Source organism: Hippocampus bargibanti, linkage group LG13, assembly GCF_051943395.1.
Source record: "Hippocampus bargibanti isolate YZ-2025 linkage group LG13, ASM5194339v1, whole genome shotgun sequence".
Classification (NCBI taxonomy): Eukaryota; Metazoa; Chordata; class Actinopteri; order Syngnathiformes; family Syngnathidae; genus Hippocampus; species Hippocampus bargibanti.
Window position 1 is genome coordinate 11,127,882 of NC_142746.1, and position 20,451 is coordinate 11,148,332.

Here is a 20,451-nt window from a genome sequence, read left to right on the forward strand (position 1 = left end):
TTTGGAGACACCAGCAGAGGCACCATTGATTCACTTTCTACAGGTTTTGAGCAGAGGAAAGAAGAAGCCCAACATGACACCTGACACAGGCCTGATAGGAATGACAAAAGTTTCCATAATAATGTACTTTCGATGAAAAGGTTTCTTCAGCCGTCATCTGTACTTCTTTGAAGGTGTCGGACGTTTCACCTTTTATCCAAGAAGCTTTGTCAGCAAACTAAAGTCTTACTGGTAGTTTCGGCCCTATTATATATCCCTAATGTCCAAAAGATAGGCTGCCAAATGAAAAACAAAGTAATGTAGTTTATTCAATACATTGTAAAAATGAAAATTGTAAAGAGTAATACATTGGGGAGACTAGACAAATTCTCAAAAAAAGAATTTATCAACATCACAGGAATAATACTAGTGGGCCTCAATCGGCAGTACATATGCACCTAAAAGCTAGCAACCACTCATTTGACAACAATGAGGTTAAAATCTTAGTGAAAGAAAATAGATGGTTTGAAAGGGGAGTAAAGGAAGCTATTTTCATAAAACAGCAAAATCCGTCCCATAACCGTAATGGTGGGGTGAGGTTCAATTTGGATCGTTCGTACAATAGACTGATTAGGCAGCATAGCCTTAGTTATGCTGATGAGGTGATACCAGGGCAAATTGGGTAATCAGGCCAGTCATCAGTCAGGACAATAGAAGCAATCAGTGGAGCCGCAGGGATTAGTCCTCTGCTCCCCCCAACCTGAGAGCAGGGACCAATCATAGCAGATTCCGGCACCGCCATGTCTGGACATTAGGGATATATATAGGGCCGAAACAACCAGTAAGACTTTAGTTTGCTGACGAAGCTTCTTGGATAAGAGGCGAAACGTCCGACACCTTCAAAGAAGTACAGATAACAGCTGAAGAAACCTTTTCATTGATGGAACATTCCTGTATGACTGAGAGCTTCCACAGAGATAATAACGTACTGTAATTAAAATCACCATATTAACAACACATTGTTAAATGCACTTTTCCGCCAATGTCAAATTAAACCATAGCTCTACTTGATTGTGTTTAACAGCATAGCTAATGTTGTGACCAGAAGGCACACGTGTCCAAGGTATGAAAAAAAAGAGATTATTCTCTTGTGTAATTCCAAACAAGGATGATCTTGCTATCTATCCAAAGCTCGCTTCCTATCCCTGACAACCATTGGCGGGTGAATTCCACCCCTTTGCCACGCCTGAGTCTCCGTGCGGTGCTGATAACGCTGTCATCTCACACACCGATCATAAGTCACCGGCAAACGAGCGCACATATCCTCCGTGGCGAGACAGAACCCTCAGCGGGCCTGTAAGCTCTATCATTACACCATGTCATCTTTATGGCACGGAGCAAAGCCCGGCTCTCTAATTACATCCTGCCCTACTCCATTTACGCAGACAGGGAAGCGAGCAGCGGGCAAACAATGCGTTGGAAAATGGAGTGCTTGTGCCCGCTCCTTCATGCATCGCCCCCATTCTCGCTCGTAGCTCCAGACGCCACGAGGAGCGAGATAACAGCGGGCTCTTCTCGCCTCCTCGACTACAACAAGGACTCGGCAAGGTGAGCGTCCGCATCGCGGACAGAGGGGAAAAACCAAGTAAAATAAAATACAAAAGAAGTAGCTGCCTTTAAACGGTAATTGCGCCCCCTTTCCCCCGGAGCGTGCTCGCAGGTATATAAAGGAGATTTACAGGCGGCGTCTGTGCCACAAATCAGATGGCCCTCTGAGAAACCCTCGCACTATGAAATTGTTTAATCTCATCAAGTTCTGCCTTCACCGCAGCCCATAAATCACAGTCTTTGTTGTCATAGAGCACCTTAGGGAGGCAATGGCTGTGCAATCGTCAGCGGTGGTTTTAACGTGCTTTTCCACGTCAGTTATCAGTCCTTTAGAATGACTATTTTACTACATTTACAAAGTAGTTGAATGGAGCTGAATTGTCGTGCCATACAGGTTGTAGCATCCTCCTTTATTGTCATCGGGGACATGAATACAAACAACTCAACTCAAACTCTCACGTTCATCCCTACAGCTGTACCCGAGATTCAAATTGGAAGCAAATTTTCTCAGCACTGTTTCCACTTTGCTGCCTGTTAGTCCAAACGAAATAACTCAGCTGTCTTGAGAATGACACAAAATTGATGATATCACTTGAGGAATAGCTCTGTCGAAAACTGTTAAATGGTCATGTGTGCTCAGCCCACAAATTTCAGGTGACCATGAAGCCAAGGTATGCTCCATGTGTCGTGTCACTAAAACAACACCTCATGGGGTATTCATACAGTTGTAGAATTATGTGTAATACATATAGACTAGTCGGTACATACTTAAACCCGTCTTATTAGCCTCGGTGCAGATGGCGGAACACGAGCATCCTGATGGATATCTCATTTCCTGCGCTCGGTATCCAACGCCAGCAAATTATTACTGCATAAATTTCATGTCAACAGAAACAGCCAATTAATTAAGTTAAAAATGCACTCATGATGGCGTCTACATGCCGACAAGGAGAGCCGGGGGGCAATTTTCCACTTGGTGAATTTACTGCAGGGGTCACCGTAATGGAGGATTTTAAACTTTGTCATAAATTGCCAGACAGACCAATGTCTACACAGAAGCCGGCGAACCCGTGACATATTTGCATAAAGCATATTTATCTGAAAACGCTAGAGGACGGCGGTAAGGCGCTGAGGGGATAAAGTTTACAGACAGGAACAAAACCTCTGGCCCTTGAGTATTTCATGCATATGGGTAGCGATGACGGTAGCACCTTTTGCAATTTAAGATGTGTGGAAATGTACAAGTCTAACAGCGCTTGCGATGGGAATGAATTATTCATCGTGTACGGGGGTGTGGGGCGGGGGGCGTGGCTGTTTGTCGGGGTGCTTGTTTATTCAGCTTAGGCCGTTTATCATGCGGGCAAAGATCCCACGGCGGGGATGAGCCTCGAGATTTATCTGCGTTCCGGCTGCAAAACAGATAAATCAAAGGGTGTAATCACGCCGCCGCTGGCCCACATGTGACCCCGATGAACTAATGACACCGGGATATCTAAACCCCCTTTCCTGTTCCTGGGTAAGGCCCTTAACACAACCTCTCTGCTGTCAGAGCTAAAGAAAGACACTAAGAAAAAAATAAAAGAAAAAGAGCCCTTCATGTCGCTTTGTCCTGGTTACTCGCTTCACTAAAAATAACAGCGCTGGAACAAAGTAACAGAGGCTACTGTAAAACAATGTTGGCTCAAACAATCGCGCCCAGTATTGATTCCAAGCAAACACGCTTCATGAGCTACAGCTATTCCCAGTGCAAGAGTACCGGCGGCCTGCTCGCCCGCCCGCCCGCCTGCTCGCCTCCAGCCTTGGCTCGCCTCCTATCGGAGCACAGGGTACTGATTTATCATGTCTTCTGCTAGCGGGCTGTCCGCTGATTAAGCCAGTGGAACTTTGTTTCACTCTCCTCTCTCCTTAATCTGTCTCTCCACCAGATAAATTAGCCAGCACCATGCCAGCTCCCGTTCTCCTTACCTCTCTCCATCCCTACGCCCACTTTATCTCTTCTGTCGGTCACAGCGTGCCAAGAGAGCAGATACATCTGCGGGAGATACACTAACACACATTTAGTTTAGCCCCTGTCTGTATATGTGCGTGTATTTGTGTGTGTGTGTGTTTTGTCTGCCTTGTTCTCCCCTTGACAACGTCCTGTCAAACAATCTCCCTCTGCCTTCCTGGACGGCCTCACAGGCTTTGTTGCAAGCTCGTAAATCAGCAACTATTTACGAGCCACAATCCCTATTCTTAGTCATTTAATGGGGACACGTTAGCGGGTGAGTTAAAGTGTGGTTTTATTCACCAGTCCGTGGGCCAAGGGGAGGCTTGACTGCAACATATACATACGGGGGCACACATGCACACACTTGCAAGCACGCACACACGCACACGCACATGCACACACACGTGCGCGCACACACATCCACACACGCGCACGCGCACACGGACATGCACTTGCACATGCACGCACACACACATACACGCACACACGCACGCACACGCGCGCACACACACACACACACACACACACACACACACACACACACACACACACACACACACACACACACACACACACACAATCTACTCTTCTCTCATCCCGGTGGTAAATCACAGTCATTGTCACAGTGCAAAAGCAAGTGTGCGTCACTGAGGGGGAGAGCAGGAAGCACTGGGCATAATTCTGCCCATGAGTTTAATTTATAGTATCGTAGTTTTGTAATCTCAGAGCCATAAATCTGAGTGGCTGACAGTCAGGAATTTGGAGTCATCCGGGTTGTTGACGGCTGGAGATATTTATCCATTTTTTATATTCCTCTTTATGGCCGGCTGTTAAAAAAAATAATGATCAGTTTCTGATCTTTTAGTTTAACAATAAACATCAAGCTTGGTGCATCTGCTTTCGAGTTAGTTCACCTGGCTCTTTTAAATGTGACTTTGTAGTGGCCAAGTAAACATTCAAGCCCGTACAAGCATAAATGTGTTTACATGCAGTGCTATTTTTGATCACATGTATGTATACTGTCCCACTCCGCGTCTTATTAGTTTTCGTGTGCTTGGGCCACTGGAAGAAATAAACACCTTACCCAAATAGGTAATCTATTTGCCTTTTCTGAGCAGGGTAAAACAGTAATTTTTTTATATTTTTAATCACGTGGTAGTAAAATTGGGAATCTGCGACTTCAGAATCAGAATCATAAAGCCTTAAATAGAGACACAATGGGGACATTTACAATCAAGAAATTTAAAGGGGTGGGGTGAAAAAATAAAAACAAATTATTCTATATGCATAATTTTAAAAAAAGTAGAACGGAAAGGTATTTAAAAAGAGTTAAGAAATGCTGTATAGGCAGTCGCACAGAGGCCGCCATGATGGGGGGAGCTTCACAACAGCTGCAGCTGTCACAAAGTACTTCACATAATCGTCGATACAAAGCGAAATAATAAACACAACAGGTCTTGTTGTTGTGGTTAGCAACAGAGGTCAAATGGGTGAAGTAGCTAATTTCTTTAAGTCAGCGGTAGATCATTAACAATCATTACAGTTACTGCAATGTCACCGTTTACTGTTTTTGTGTCCGAACAGAGTAATGAGGCGAGTCTGTGTGAAGGAACCATTCATTCATTTCAAGTAGATGACACACCTGATGACTTAATTGGGCCATGACGTTTATGAGAAGGACAGCCACTATCTTACGTTTCTTCAGTAAGCTTTTCCAACAGTTGTCATTTACTCGACACTAACATTGAATTGTCATCATGTAAACGGTGTCAGCTGCTACGTGATGACAACAAAGAAGGCGGACCAAAGGAAAGCAAAAACACACTAGCCGCTTTATAAAACATGCATGTGAAGAGACACACGGATCTCCTTTGTGGCTTTAACCTAGCAAGACGCTCGCTTGCCGGATCTGATTGTGTTTAGCTTAAAAGGCGGCACGACGGTGAGCAGTCCCTGACAACGTTCCGCATCTCCCTGTAGCCCCTCTTCAACGCGTTGGCATATCACTAGCCTGCTAGTTTGATATGTAAAAAACACATTCCATTTGAGAGCCACCAGTCGGCCTCCTGTATAGCTCACACACGTGAGACAAAGAGAAAAAAATATTGTATGTCATCGCCCGAGACATAATAGTATTGTTATACATGCTTGATCACAGACACTCTCACGGTATCCTGCTCTCCTTTTCAATCACTCTTTGTCTCTCTATGAAACCCTCTCCCTCTCTCTCTCTCTCTCTCTCTCTCTCTCTCTCTCTCTCTCTCTCTCTCTCTCTCTCTCTCTCTCTCTCTCTCTCTCAGTGAAGATGCCCATATATATATATATATATATATATATATATATATATATATATATATATATATATATATATATATATATATATATATATATATATATATATATATATATTGTAATCGGAGCACTTTAATTTGCAAGTGTAGCTGGAAGGCAGTTGCTCCTGATATGTTAATTGCGGGGTACTTAAGCGCTAAAGGATTAACGTAAAACCCTTTGGAAACAAGCTAATAGTTTATGATAATTTGCATGTGGCCTTTTGTCTGTGGCCTTTTGTCTGTCCATCATGATGTTGCCTAAAGCGGTAATTTTATCAGGCGGCAGTAAAATATAGTTGAAACAAGTTCACCTAACAGCGGAAAATCATCATTCAATTGGGCAACAACGGCGCCATTAGCAATATAGCAAATGAAGCCACAATTTAAGTATTTTATTTTAATTAAGCTATTCATAAGCTTGTGCAAATGATGACACAGAGGCAGCCATCGCCGGTGCAATTAGGAAGAAATCAGGGTTGTCTACTCGGTGAGCACGGAGCTTTTCAATTAACAGGCTAACACGCACTCAGGTATTAGATGTCTACACAACTGATGAATTGGAATTGTGTCTGTTTAGCAGACAAGAGTGTTTCATTTGGGCTGATTGTCAGGAGAATAGATGGCAAGGTGGGGAAATCCAGCCAATACTCCTGACCCCAGCAAGGACGGATGGAATATTGAGGGGCAGTCAAACACAATTAGCATTTGAGAATAGGGTTTCTATTTGGAATTACAATAATACTAAATTGACACAGAGTATGGGACGGAGCCCCGATCATGGTACACAAAACAAAGAAGTAGGCACGAATTACTGGATTGAGTACACTGCAGTGACGTGCAGTCAGTGGAGGCAGGGGAGGCAGTGCCTCACCTGTCATCATGGAAAGCTGTCATGGAAATATCAAATGAAAAAATAAATTAAACAGTTATATGTATTTAGTGATTTGTACTTTAAAGTTCTTGTCCATTTAACTTCACCGTTTTAGGATTTTTTTCTAAATCGCAGAATTTTCACATTTACCGTTCAAATACTAAGTAGAGACAAGCAGTGAGGCACCAGCCGGCTGATGCTCACTATGGATTGCGCAGTCACTATGCTTACTGTGCTGGCTTGCTCTGCAGTGAGACCGCATTGCTGTCCTTCTGCATATCGCTATTAAAGCGTTCAAACACGTTTAGTATATGAACTAAATTTCTACAGTTTAGCTGGTGTATATAATGTAGAGTCATTGTACATTATAAACACTGTACTCCAGTGTTTATTTTGTTTTATTTTTATCAAAACGCTGTGCGTAGGTGAGGCACACAGTTCTCCCGCCTCATGACAGGCAGGGGGCGCTTGTGATTCCAGAGATACTTCTGACTCCACCTCTGCAGAATAATAGAATTAGAGACAGAAAGCTACAGTAAACAGTTAGCAAGTAAAGTGCAACCCTGCAGTCATTTTTTCGTGTTGCTTGGCCTCACTTTCAGAATGGAGGATTACATATCTAAATCGAAAGAATTTTCTAAACTGGACTTTCAATCTAAGCAGGAGGTAATAATTAAAGGAAGACCAACACCGGAGCTAAAAGGTTTGCTTCAGACAACGGGACACAATAATCGCTCTTTTCAGGCGGACTGGTACACACGAAAAGGCTGTGTGGATGTCCAGCAAGAAACCACCTTTTCTGCTTTTCCTGCCTTCTGTTGTCAATTTGTGACAATGTCTGGACTCAAATGGGATATTGTGACCTGAAAATTTTACAACGGAGCCTCATCAAAAATGAGCGAAGACTCAACATCAGCATCCACAATGCTAAGGTAAAGGAGAACCGGGAGATTTTAAAAGATCTCATCAATGCCACCTGCTTCCTTGCCAAACAACAGCTGGCATTTCGTCGAAATGATGAAAGTAAGGGCTCTGCTCATCGTGGCAACTATGTTGAACTATTACATGCTTTCGCTCAGAAAGATGACAGGCTAGCGAGTCATTTTGGGACATCCACTATATTTTCTAGCCTGTGAAACAGAATACAGAACGATTTAATTGAAGCAGTTGGTGATGTCATTAGAAATGACATTAAAAAGGAGATCGGTGCAGCCCCATTTGTTGCTGGAGAAGTAGACGAGATTGTCATTCTCAGCACTGAAAACATACAGTCGGAACAGGACTGATCAAGGACGACTTTCTTCACTGGCAGTGATCTCCGTTGAGACAGAGAGACTTTTAAAACTGAAGAAAGATAAGGAAGGCTTCTACAAAGAAGTTATCGATGCCTTTCTTCAGAAGGAGCGGTGCATGGACTAAAGGTAACACGATAAAAATGTTTTTTTAATTATTTTTTTCAATGCTACAGTTTGTATATATGAAAAATGCTGACATGAAATTTTAAACAAAATACGCTGACTGTTGCCAATCAAATGGTGAATAAACTACTCTGTAGAGTTCATATGTTTGTAAATCTGACTACGATGACGTCAGTGCCTCACCAGCCATGAACCTCACCGCACGTCACTGGTACACTGCACAAGTAAACATTTTCAAATAAGCTCTGATTTGGAACTAAACAACAGTAAGAACTAATTTTCATTCTTCCCAGTGGGCCAATGATGTTAATTCTATCTCAATTGTTTGATTTTGATGTTGATATTGAATTGACTTTCGATGCTCATTGAGTCACTGCATATTAAAGTCAATTATTATTCAAATGTAACAAAGCCATTTCCATTCAATGTCAATAGAAATTTTAAAGAGAGTGTCTATGAAATTTGACAAGTGATGCACACCCACACGCACACACACACACACACACACACACACACACACACACACACACACACACACACACACACACACACACACACACACGCACGCACGCACGCACACACACACACACACACACACACACACACACACACACACACACACACACACACACACACACACACACACACACACACACTCATGAATAATATAACCAAATGTATGACCAAAGAGTCATACAGCTATTCATTCATCTGCATACCTGCAGCCTTGCAAAAATGATTGGCCTGCCATTACCGCAAGCAGCAGGGGAAGGAAAAAAAAGGAAATGTTCCCCAAAATGAGATAGGAATGATTCTGTTTTTTTCAACGGCGCAGACAGGCCAGTGTGCATAATGATGTTAGCTAAATGGGGTGACAGATAGACTGGGAGAGCATGACATTAGCATGAGAAACGCACCAGTGAGCAGCTGCTCAACTGTGGTCTCAGAGGGCCCCCTGAGTCGCACACACTCGTTTGTCTCGTGCCCGATACCAGCCTGACAAATGAAGACATGCCACGTCCTATATGCAGAGCTATCTAGCATTTCACTTTCGCTCGCACATGACTTTAATGACGGGTGGAGGGTGGGGGTGGGGGTAACCCTACTTGTGCAATATAAAAGCTTGCTATCGCTTTTGTTTTATTAGGGATGAATCACCTCATTCAAGAAACCGCACGCTGTTCTTAAACAGTGTGCGGTTTCTTGAATGAGGTTTTTAGGTGATCTGTTGGAAACCCAATTCTAAAGATGCAGGTTGCAGATGCAGATGAGAACATTTAAATAAAAGGGGAAGACGACCCCATGTTTTTCCCTTCCCAATAATAATACATACTAATGTAAACCCAGGATTTTGATTCATAATGAATTTGTGGAATATACATTCAGCAGTCTATCTCAGGGGGCTGCCATTTTGTTACTTTGTTTCTTGTTACCTGAAAATGACGCCACCGTACCAACTGTGATGCCACGTTTACTTGACACAAAATGGCCGCCCACTGAGATTTATAAAACCATGTGTATTTTGCTGCTTAACGCATATTCCACAAAGGCAATATAATGCATTTTTTCAATTGTATTTTATTTTGGTTAATATACAATAATAATATAGATGGAACAAAATACTGATGACGAAAATCTTTATTTTGATTCATATATTTTCCCTGCGGAATTTCTCTCTTTCACTCAATGAGAAGGTTTCTTCAGCCGTCATCTGTACAAAAGTGAAGGTTTCGGACGTTTCGCCTCCTATCCAAGAGGCTTCGTCAGCGAACTAAAGTCTGACTGGTCGTATCGGCCCCATTTATATATCCCTAATGTCCAGACATGGTGGCGCCGGACACAGCTATGATAGGTCCCTACTCTCAGGTTGGGAGGGGCGGGGGACCCCTCCCTGTGGCCCCACTGATTGTTCCTACATTCCTGACTAACGATTGGCCTATTACCCCCACTGCCCCCGGTATCACCTCATCAGCATAACGACCCTCATCAGCATTGCGAAAGTTGCCTAACCTGTTTTGCCTAAGCAGGCTATTGTATGAACGATCCAAATTGAACCTCACCCCACCAGACCGATTTAACGAAGGATTTTGTTGTTTTATAAGAATCGCTTCTTTTACGCCCCTTTCAAACCATCTATGTTCTTTCTCTAAGATTTTAACCTCATTGTCGTCAAATGAGTGGTTGCTAGCTTTTAGGTGCAAATGTACTGCCGATTGAGGCCCACTAGTATTATCCCTGCGATGTTGATAAAGTCTTTTTTTGAGAATTTGTTGAGTCTCCCCAATGTACTGCTCTTTACAATTTTCATTCTTACAATGTATGGAATAAACTACATTACTTTGTTTTTCATTTGGTAGCCTATCTTTTGGATGCACTAATTTTTGCCTTAACGTGTTTATCGGTTTGAAATAAGTAGGAATTTTATGTTGCCAAAGGACTCTTTGTAATTTTTCAGAAACTCCTGCAATGTACGGTACTGCTACTCCTCTCCTTTTTGAATCTTGAGAATTATTGGTTTCGTTCGCTATTCTTTCTTTCTGACATTTGTTGAATGACCACTGAGGGTACCCACAGTTAGTGAGTGCTCTCCTGATATGTTTTGACTCCTTTTCTCTACCTTCAGTGCTAGTTGGTATTAGTTTAGCCCTATGCTGGAGGGTTCTGATAACTCCTAGTTTATGTTGTAAAGGGTGGTTAGAGTCAAAAAGTAAGTATTGGTCAGTGTGCGTAGCCTTCCTGAAGACTTCTGTTTTTAGCGCTCTGTCCTCTTTTATAATTACTTTACAATCCAAGAAGGCTAGTTGGTTCTCTTGAATGTCCTCACGAGTAAATTTTATGTTGAAGTCTACAGAGTTGAGGTGATCTGTGAAGGATTGAATTTCTTGTTTCTTAATTATGACAAAAGTATCGTCCACATATCTAAACCAGTGTCTAGGTTTTGTCCCTGGGAAGGATGTGAGGGCCTGTTTCTCCATCTCTTCCATGTAAAGATTAGCCACTATGGGTGAAACTGGTGAGCCCATAGCACAACCATGAATTTGTTTATAAATTTTTTTTCCCGAAATTGAAAATACGTAGTGTTAAGGCAGATTTCTAATAATTGGCAGATGTGATCCGGTTTAAGTTTGGTTCTTTCATGCAGAGAAACATCCGCCAGCAGCCTCGTCCTCACCACTGAGACTGCTGCTGGGGTTGGGACAGATGTAAAGAGAGAAGTCACATCGTATGATGCCAAAGTTTCCTCAGGTTCCAATATGAGGTCTTTGATCCTCTCTACAAACCCTGTGGTATTCTCTACGTGATATTCAGTGTTACCAACCAACGGAGCTAAAATAGTTTTCAAATATTTGGCTACATTGTATGTAGAGGAGTCAATGCTACACACAATGGGTCTGAGGGGGAACCCTTCTTGAAGAAAGGCTGAAGAAACCTTCTCATCGATGGACCACTCCTGTACGACTGAGAGCTTACACAGACGTCTCTTTCACTCAGTATTTTGCCCAGTATAAAATACGCTGTTATTGTCAAAAACGGAATTAACTTTGAGCTCGAGAAAGTGAAATGTTAAGCAGTCAAGTTGATGAATGCACATGCACCTTTGCCAACAGAAATCATCTGGGTTTTATCAACGTGTCTTAAAATAAGCCTATTCTATCATTTGCAGCTGTTTGTAAAGGCACAACACAACATGAATCCATGTTATTGCAGTCGGTGGTTGTCATGGAAATAACAGTGATGTTTTTTTATTCCAAGATCAAATGATTGCGTTTAATTTTTTGCTTGAATCAAATGTATGGCCAATAAACCCTTGCTATGTTCTTTCAAAGCATGTATAAAGCCTAATAAAGCCCAGGTGAATGTAACGCTGCGTGACTTAATGTCTTTATCAGCCAAGGCGAATACCCAATTTGACTGCAAGGAACTCAAATTACAAGCATAATTTGCAGCGTTCGTTTCACTAGGCATGCGGCGAGGGAGTGGTTCACTTCAACAAATGTTGGCCGTTTATGGAAGAACTTGTGCGCTTTTCTCAGAAATAGAGATAATTTCTCAACATTAAATGGAACACTATCTTTTTCATAGCATGTTATTTAGCCATACTCAAATGACACGGTATATAGCCGGACAGATGCAGTTCGCAGAATGAAGAACACTAGACAAAATTGATTATTGATGTTGTGTGGCACCATCCGTTTTTCTTGCCGCTTATCCTCATCAGGGTCAGAGGGGAGCAGGAAACTCTCCGAGCTGACTGAGCGAGAAGCATGGGACATCCTCGACCGGTTGTCCCCAATAACAAGCTATATGATTCCTGATTTTATTTTGTTGTTGCACAGCATCAGTAAACAAAACCATACACTAATGTCCCTTCTCTTCAACAAAATGGGTTGCAACAAAAACTGCATGTTTAAACCCAATCCAAATATCACACACTCAACAGCCAACATGCACACAATAAGACAATTACTCTGAAATAAAGATAATACTAAAAACCATATTTAACTACTGAATGAATGAAGGAAGAAGAAGAGAAGCAGGATTTCTCAAGATATTTCGCCACTTGGGGATGTGAGCCCACGGGGGGTGTGTGCCTTTTGGTTGAATCAATTATCTTCAAAACCTTTGTCTTTTATTTATTGTTTAGGAATATGTAGTTTGTAGTTTTGTGATTCATGACCATGTTTGTGACTAGGTCTCGTTGCTTTGCTCCAGCAGCAGTGCTTGCGACGGTTCTTTTTAAATAAAGAATAAAGCTGTATTAAAATGTATTGTTTTGAATTCGCTTTAGCATAGCTACATCTAGTGGATGCATGAAATGTAACGCACATGTGAAGACAGAGAAAAAACAGATATAGGCAATAAATCGGAGTGATCTGCTGCCAGAGACAGCAGCCTCAAACTGGTGGATACCTGACAGTCCAAGGAATGTCACTGTGAAGGGTGAATACCTCGTGTACACATTTATCTCGCCCGTGAGAGCACGTCTGCGTGTGGTATAGGGCATGGCGACAGCAGCTTCTCTGAGGCTTTATCTCGAACCATGACAAGACAACCTGGAATATACGAGCATCTGGAGCTCCTCTTCAAACACAACCTTATCTCACACCAAACATTCCCTCCACTCCGAGGACGGAGCGAAGAACAAGAGTGCCCCGGACCGGATGGGACCTCACACCATCATCAGCCAATGCGGGAAAGGGTCCCTGGGAGTACATCCACATGTTTATAGGGACCGGACGGATTAGAACAACAAACTGACATGACTGTGACGGAATCTGTCTGCTTTTCTCCCGCCTTCCAGGTCAAGCTTAACAGAAACAAACAGCATCCCTCTTCATCTATCATCTGCGACCTTAAACACAAGACTCAAATGCTACACAGACCCCGCATGTTTGCTGGAGCTCGAAAAGCGCAGACATTTGAACGGGCCGTTGTGCATCACAAAGTAATCCAAGTTCAAAAGTATTTGTTTCACGGGTGTAAGCACTGGCGCTCACTCAGAACAAGCTCACAATTGTGCGGGTGAAGAAGATAAAGGACTATTCACTGCGCCTCTAGCCAGCCTATGGGGGTGTTGTGTTCTCTGGGGTCTCTACATACGGCCTCTGCCTCACTTCAAAGGGAGGGCATAAGGGCAACATACCCCCGCCTCCTAATGTTTATCCTTTCAGAGCACAGCTGATTCCTCCGTGTGTGTGTGTGTGTGTGTGTGTGTGTGTGTGTGTGTGTGTGTGTGTGTGTGCGTGTGTGTGTACGTGCGTGTGTACGTGCGTGTGCGTGTGTGTGTGTGTGTGTGTGTGTGTGTGTGTGTGTGTGTGTGTGTGTGTGTGTGTGTGTGTGTGTGTGTGTGTGTGTGTGTGTGTGTGTGTGTGTGTGTGCGTGTGTTGGTTAACCCCTCTAGCTTTTGTTGCAGACTAGTAACCACCGTCTTGTCATTTTTCAAGGGATTGTCTGAACCAAAACTTGTCTGATGTCTGAGAGCAAAGGCTAATGTCACAAACTGGGCACTATTTTTAATTGTTCTTACACCTCAATTTGCACTACAAACTGTACAAACGAGATATGTTTCAAACGGTCGTTCGTAAGGTGAATTTGTTCATAAGTTGCTTCAGTTCTATATTTTGTGTGGAATGTATGTTTAAGGTTTATATAAGTAATGTATATCGGTTTCTACTGAAAAATAAACATTTAATAACATATATGCTCTAAAAGATATCTATATGTACAACTGGAGAGAATACTACATATGTTACTACAAAAATGTTCGTATGTACCGTTTTTTCACAACTCGAATATTTGGAAGTAGGGGAGCATCTGTACTTTTGAACACATGTCCGTTTCGCTGTTGTGAACACTTCCATCCTAAATATGTTGGCATTGCACATTTCACACAAATCAAGAAGTACTTTTCATATATCTGAGGTTATAGAATGCTGATTCCCAAAATGGATGTGATCAACATGATCTCCACTGGGTCAATTGCATAGGCCACTTTGAAACAGGAATCCTACTTACAACCTCTAATTTGAAGTCCTGGTTTGGTCCATATTTGAAACCCACATTTAAAACACTTTCCCTTTTTTTGGAAACCTAACTTTTGTTTGAAACTTGAATCCTGTCTTAAAACCATAAACAAGTTTTGAATATCCAGCCCTGAGTTGAAACGTTGTCCCTGACTGCAAACCAAACTTGGAAGCCCTCAACTTCACTTTCAATTTATTCCCTTGTTTCTAACTCTCTTGTGCTACTATGCATGAACTTTTACTAATCCATTTAGGAAAGAACTGATTACAATGATTTGGAAAAGGTCAGGTGGTGTATGTTGAGCGGATGAGTGCTGTGTTGGTTACATGTACTTACATTCCAACAAGTCCAGAAGTTGTGTTAGCTTCACAGAATATTATCAAATCATTATTTTTCTTTGTCCTGTTCTTTTAAAACTCTTTCTATGGAAGAATCACTCCAAATCAATTGAAAAAACATATTGTGCCCATGATTACAGTTCTATCATCAAAAACAAAATGTTAACACTGCCTGGGCCAGTTGGACATAATCAGTTGGATTAACATAAACATAATTTTCAGGAGTACGACAGCTGTAGTGTTGCTAAATTGGGGTCACTTAATGATCATGATCCTCCCCATGATGTGGCGCTCATCATGATTTCAGTATCCTATCACAAACTAATATGGATAGGTTGAAACCAACAACATAAACTGTTTGTGTTAAATATGAACCAACAATGAGAGATAAAGAGAGAGAGAGAGAGAGAGAGAGAGAGAGAGAGAGAGAGAGAGAGAGAGAGAGAGGGAGGGAGAGGAGAGAGAGAGAGAGAGAGAGAGAGAGAGAGAGAGAGAGAGAGAGAGAGAGAGAGAGAGAGAGAGAGAGAGAGAAAAGTGCAAACGAAGAGAATATCTGATCCATGGCGCAGGGAGGTCTGGCCCTTACAAATCCCCTCGTTTTTGATCTCTTCATCCAGATGAAAGAACAGCGGCAGGCGGGATTATGTGGGACAATTGCGCTTTCTTCCCTCAAACCCGACTGGATCGGCTTTTGCAAGGGCCCTAATCATTTTCAATTAAGCCCATTTTCTGACATCCTGTAAAAGCTTACAGTGCTGGCTTGAACTCTCCCTGTATCACCCTTTTCGCTAAGCCGCTCTTTGCCATGAAGTGTGTGTGTGGGTGTGTGTGTGTGTGTGTGTGTGTGTGTGTGTGTGTGTGTGTGTGTGTGTGTGTGTGTGTGTGTGTGTGTGTGTGCGTGTGTGTGCGTGTGTGTGCGTGCGTGTGCGTGTGCGTGTGCGTGTGTGTGTGTGTGTGTGTGTGTGTGTGTGTGTGTGTGTGTGTGCGTGTGTGTGTATGTGTGTGTGTTTCAACGGGCCTGGACAGTTGCTGAGGTGCCAAATTGCACACTGATGTGCCAAAGCGCGTTTTGATGATAACAAAAGAAGAAAATCGCACAAAGGATTTAGTACTGTGATATTTAAACGGGTCTATTTTGTGTTTTGCCACCAGACAGAACGATTGCAGTGACACACGCCAAATCAATCTAGTCAAGGGGTATTTTTAATCCCTAAATATTGCCAAAGAAACATTACACTATACAGTGCTACCTCTAATTACAAATGTCTCTTCATACGGAGTTTTCAAGGCTCGGGAATCGATTTACATGGAAAACACACCTCTATTTACAAAGTTTACTCATGAAAAAAAATATTCCAAAACCAATTGATTTCATGAGTAGAGATACCCCTGTATCTGTAACTGGTACCTAAGAAAAATAAACAATAATAAATACAAAAATAACCAAACGGCATAAAACATTTTCTATCTTAATTAGCTATTCATTATTAACTATATATAATTTGAAGTCCCATGCTTTAAAAAAATAATATTCAAAATTTGAAAATATGAAGCCTGTTTGAAATAGTAAAGTTTGGACACTTAAAAATGAACACTGAAAAATAGACCTGCAGTGATGCAAAACCATGACCATGAAGCATCATGAATGGGTGTGTTTTATGTGTTTGCCTTGCCGTTGACTTGTATGACACGATACGAAACTTCAGAATATCATGTGAGACCCAAGCACACTCAACAAGCAATTCTCACGAGATTAACCCTGTGCATTTTTCAATCCATTGAGCAGTTATTATTCCAAAACGATCGTCTCGCCTTAACAAGGTGTGTTAGGAAAAAAACCAACCGCTTAGAAAACAAGTTTCCATCAAGCTCAATTATGTCAATGGTGATCTAGCTATCAGCTAGTGCAATAAGCTAATTTAGTAGTCTACAATGACCACTCTTGAATTTTATGTACTACTTATTCTATTCAAGGTCATGGAGACCAACATCTATTCACACTCGATTAATGTCTCTGGACAATGTATAGTTTTTAGTGACTTAAATACCAAGTTTGTAAATGCAGGAGGAAGCTGGAGCACCTTGAAAATGCAAACAGCACTTGGAGAAAATATAAACTCCACTGAGGAATTTCGAAATCCATATTTCAACCCACCCCTGTGATGTGATTCAAAGTCCTTTGTTGACAGAAATCATATCTTCAAAAAGCAAACACACTTTCCGTTAACCCTGCTGCAAATTTCTCTATCTCCACTGAATCCTGCACCTCTTTCATGACAGTCCTGTGATTCCCTGCTCGCCTTTGAGCTACACACTCAATCATCTTCTGACTTAATTTCCGATAAAAGACAAACCTCTTTGATTCTGCCGACATGTCAAGGCTTTATCATGGAGGGGAAAAGTGTCGTGCATGTCTGTCTACGTGGAGGAAGAAGGGGCCATGGCTGAGGACAAACCTCAAATTCTCTGGATGACATGTCTTTCGTCAAGCTCAGAGCATATCAGTGATGTCTGCTGACACAAAGGTGAAAGGTAGAAGGCTACCGGGGCCCGTGAGGAAAAAATAGGAAACCCTGAAACAGAATCTGGCCAATCAGAGCGATAAACAGAGGTCTGACACTTTCCAGTGTCTGTTGAATTCATTTGCTGATTATTATGTTTTGCACTTTTAGAAGGTCATTACAGTTGAGCAACGTGAAGGGAAATGTCTGTTTGTCTTCCATTTCCAGAAGCCAAACCTAACTCAAATGAATGCCAGCGCTCGATAAAAAATGAGGTCAACCCCATCGACATTTGAATCTGTCAAAAGGCCATTCTATCTCACTGACCAATGCTGGCATAATGGTGGCTGTGATGTTAGCAAGCAGTGCTGGCCACTGCTAGCAAACCTAGCTAGATGCACTTTGTTGCACTGTTTGTATGGGCTTTTTGTTTTAATGACTAATTGGCAGCTCACCCTTGAGCGTGAAATTTTGTTTTCCCAAAGTTGGAAAAAATGTCATCAGTGGATATGTCATGTGGAATCAGAAATATGATAAAGATTGAAGCCATAACTAAAAGGTCTGTGACCACAGTGCACAAGTCAGTTCAAGTACTGTATCCTGTTACTGGTTCATAGCTCACCAAAGGCTGTTTTTTTTTACTCACAGATACAATTACAGTAAGGGGGAAAAAGTATTTCATGACTACCTTTCATTTTATTTTCCCTGCAAATGCCATCGTTTGTTTCTGCTCACTGTAGGTTGTGTACCCAGCATGTTTGCCTTGTTCCCTGTCAGTGTTTAACCTTTTCAATGTGATGTTGTAAAGACCCTCAGTGACCATTGTATCCGCTGCACAACGGCTTGTTGTCTTGTGGGGTTTACGTCTGGGCTCTTGTGCAGGAACTCACTTGAATGGGTGACCTATTCAAAGGAAGAAAGGGTAGTGCATTCCCCACTATGCAGTTAGACACTACTGAGGACAATGATGAGAAGGTTATCGATGAGAAGGTTTCTTCAGCCGTCATCTGTACAAATTTGAAGGTTTTGGACATTTCGCCTCCTATCCAAGAGGCTTCGTCAGCGAACTAAAGTCTGACTGGTCGTATCGGCCCTATTTATATATCTCTAATGTCCAGACATGGCGGCGCCGGACACAGCTATGATAGGTCCCTACTCTCAGGTTGGGGGGAGCAGAGGACCACTCCCTGTGGCCCCACTGATTGTTCCTACATTCCTGACTAACGACTGGCCTATTTGCCCCAATCCCACCAATGTGTACATGCAAGAAATGGAGAATCAGGCCCTCACATCCTTCCCGGGGACAAAACCTAGACACTGGTTATGTGGACGATACTTTTGTCATAATTAAAAAACAAGAAATCCATTCCTTCACAGATCACCTCAACTCTGTAGACATCAACATTAAATTTACTCGTGAGGACATTAAAGAGAACCAACTAGCCTTCTTGGATTGTAAAGTAATTATAAAAGAGGACAGAGCGCTAAAAACAGAAGTCTTTAGGAAGGCTACGCACACTGACCAATACTTACTTTTTGACTCTAACCACCCTTTACAACACAAACTAGGAGTTATCGGAACCCTCCAGCATAGGGCTAAACTAATACCAACTAGCATTGAAGGTAGAGAAAATGAGTCAGAACATATCAGGAGAGCACTCATTAACTGTGGGTACCCTCAGTGGTCATTCAACAAATGTCAGAAAGAAAGAATAGGGAATGAAACCAAAAATTCTCAAGATACAAAAAGGAGAGGAGTAGCTGTATCTTACACTGCAGGAGTTTCTGAAAAATTACAAAGAGTCATTTGTCACCACAAAATTCCTACTTATTTCAAAATGATAAACACGTGAAGGCAAAAATTAGTGCATCCAAAAGATAGGCTACCAAATGAAAAACAAAGTAATGTAGTTTATTCAATACATTGTAAGAATGAAAATTGTAAAGAGCAGTATATTGGGGAGACTCAACAAATTCTCAAAAAAAGACTTTATCAACATCGCAGGGATAATACAAGTGGGCCTCAATCGGCAGTACATTTGCACCTAAAAGCTATCAACCACTCATTTGACCACAATGAGGTTAAAATCTTCGCGAAAGAACATAGATGGTTTGAAAGGGGGGTAAAAGAAGTGATTCTTATAAAACAACAAAATCCTTCATGGTCTGGTGGGGTGTGGTTCAATTTGGATCGTTCATACAATAGCCTGCTTAGGCAAAACAGGTTATGCAACAACAGGAATGTAGGAACAATCAGTGGGGCCACAGGGAGGGGTCCTCTGCTCCCCCCAACCTGAGAGTAGGGACCTATCATAGCTGTGTCCGACGCGCCATGTCTGGACATTAGGGATATATAAACAGGGCCGATACGACCAGTCAGACTTTAGTTCGCTGACAAAGCCTCTTGGATAGGAGGCGAAACGTCCGAAACCTTCAAATTTGTACAGATGACGGCTGAAGAAACCTTCTCATCGATGCACCACTCCTATACGACTGAGAGCTTACACAGACGTACTGAGGACAACGGAACAAAACGTGTTTTTGTAGGGTGGTAAAGTTTGGACACTTTCAAGAAAAATAGACCTGCAGTGACGCAAAACCATGACCATGAAGCACCATGAATGGGTGTGTTTTATGTGTTTGCCTTGCCGTTGCCTTGCATGACACGATACAAAACTTCAGAATATCATGTGAGACTCAAGCCGAAAATACCTTTCCACGAGGCACTTGGCAATGCGCCGTTGCCAAATCCATTCATTGTGTATGCTGCATGAGGACACGAGGACGGAACAAATAGAAAAAAACACATTGAGAGCAGTGTCACAGTGACGTCAAAATGCCAATCAAAAAGGAGAAGAGCTGTCGGAGTGACTTCAAAGCACTATCTG

The 20,451-nt window shown here is 42.2% G+C and overlaps 1 protein-coding gene and 1 long non-coding RNA gene across 5 annotated transcripts in view; one reads left to right on the top strand and one right to left on the bottom strand.

The window, feature by feature from the left end:
* The window catches only part of lrmda (leucine rich melanocyte differentiation associated), a 270,027-nt gene that overhangs the window by 35,006 nt on the left and 214,570 nt on the right, over nt 1–20,451 (bottom strand). The window lies entirely within an intron of this gene.
* LOC148889305 (uncharacterized) lies at nt 1,288–12,174 on the top strand. Its single transcript, XR_016116936.1, has 3 exons — nt 1,288–1,335; nt 1,425–1,587; nt 11,342–12,174. It is a non-coding gene; the product is annotated as an uncharacterized LOC148889305 (long non-coding RNA).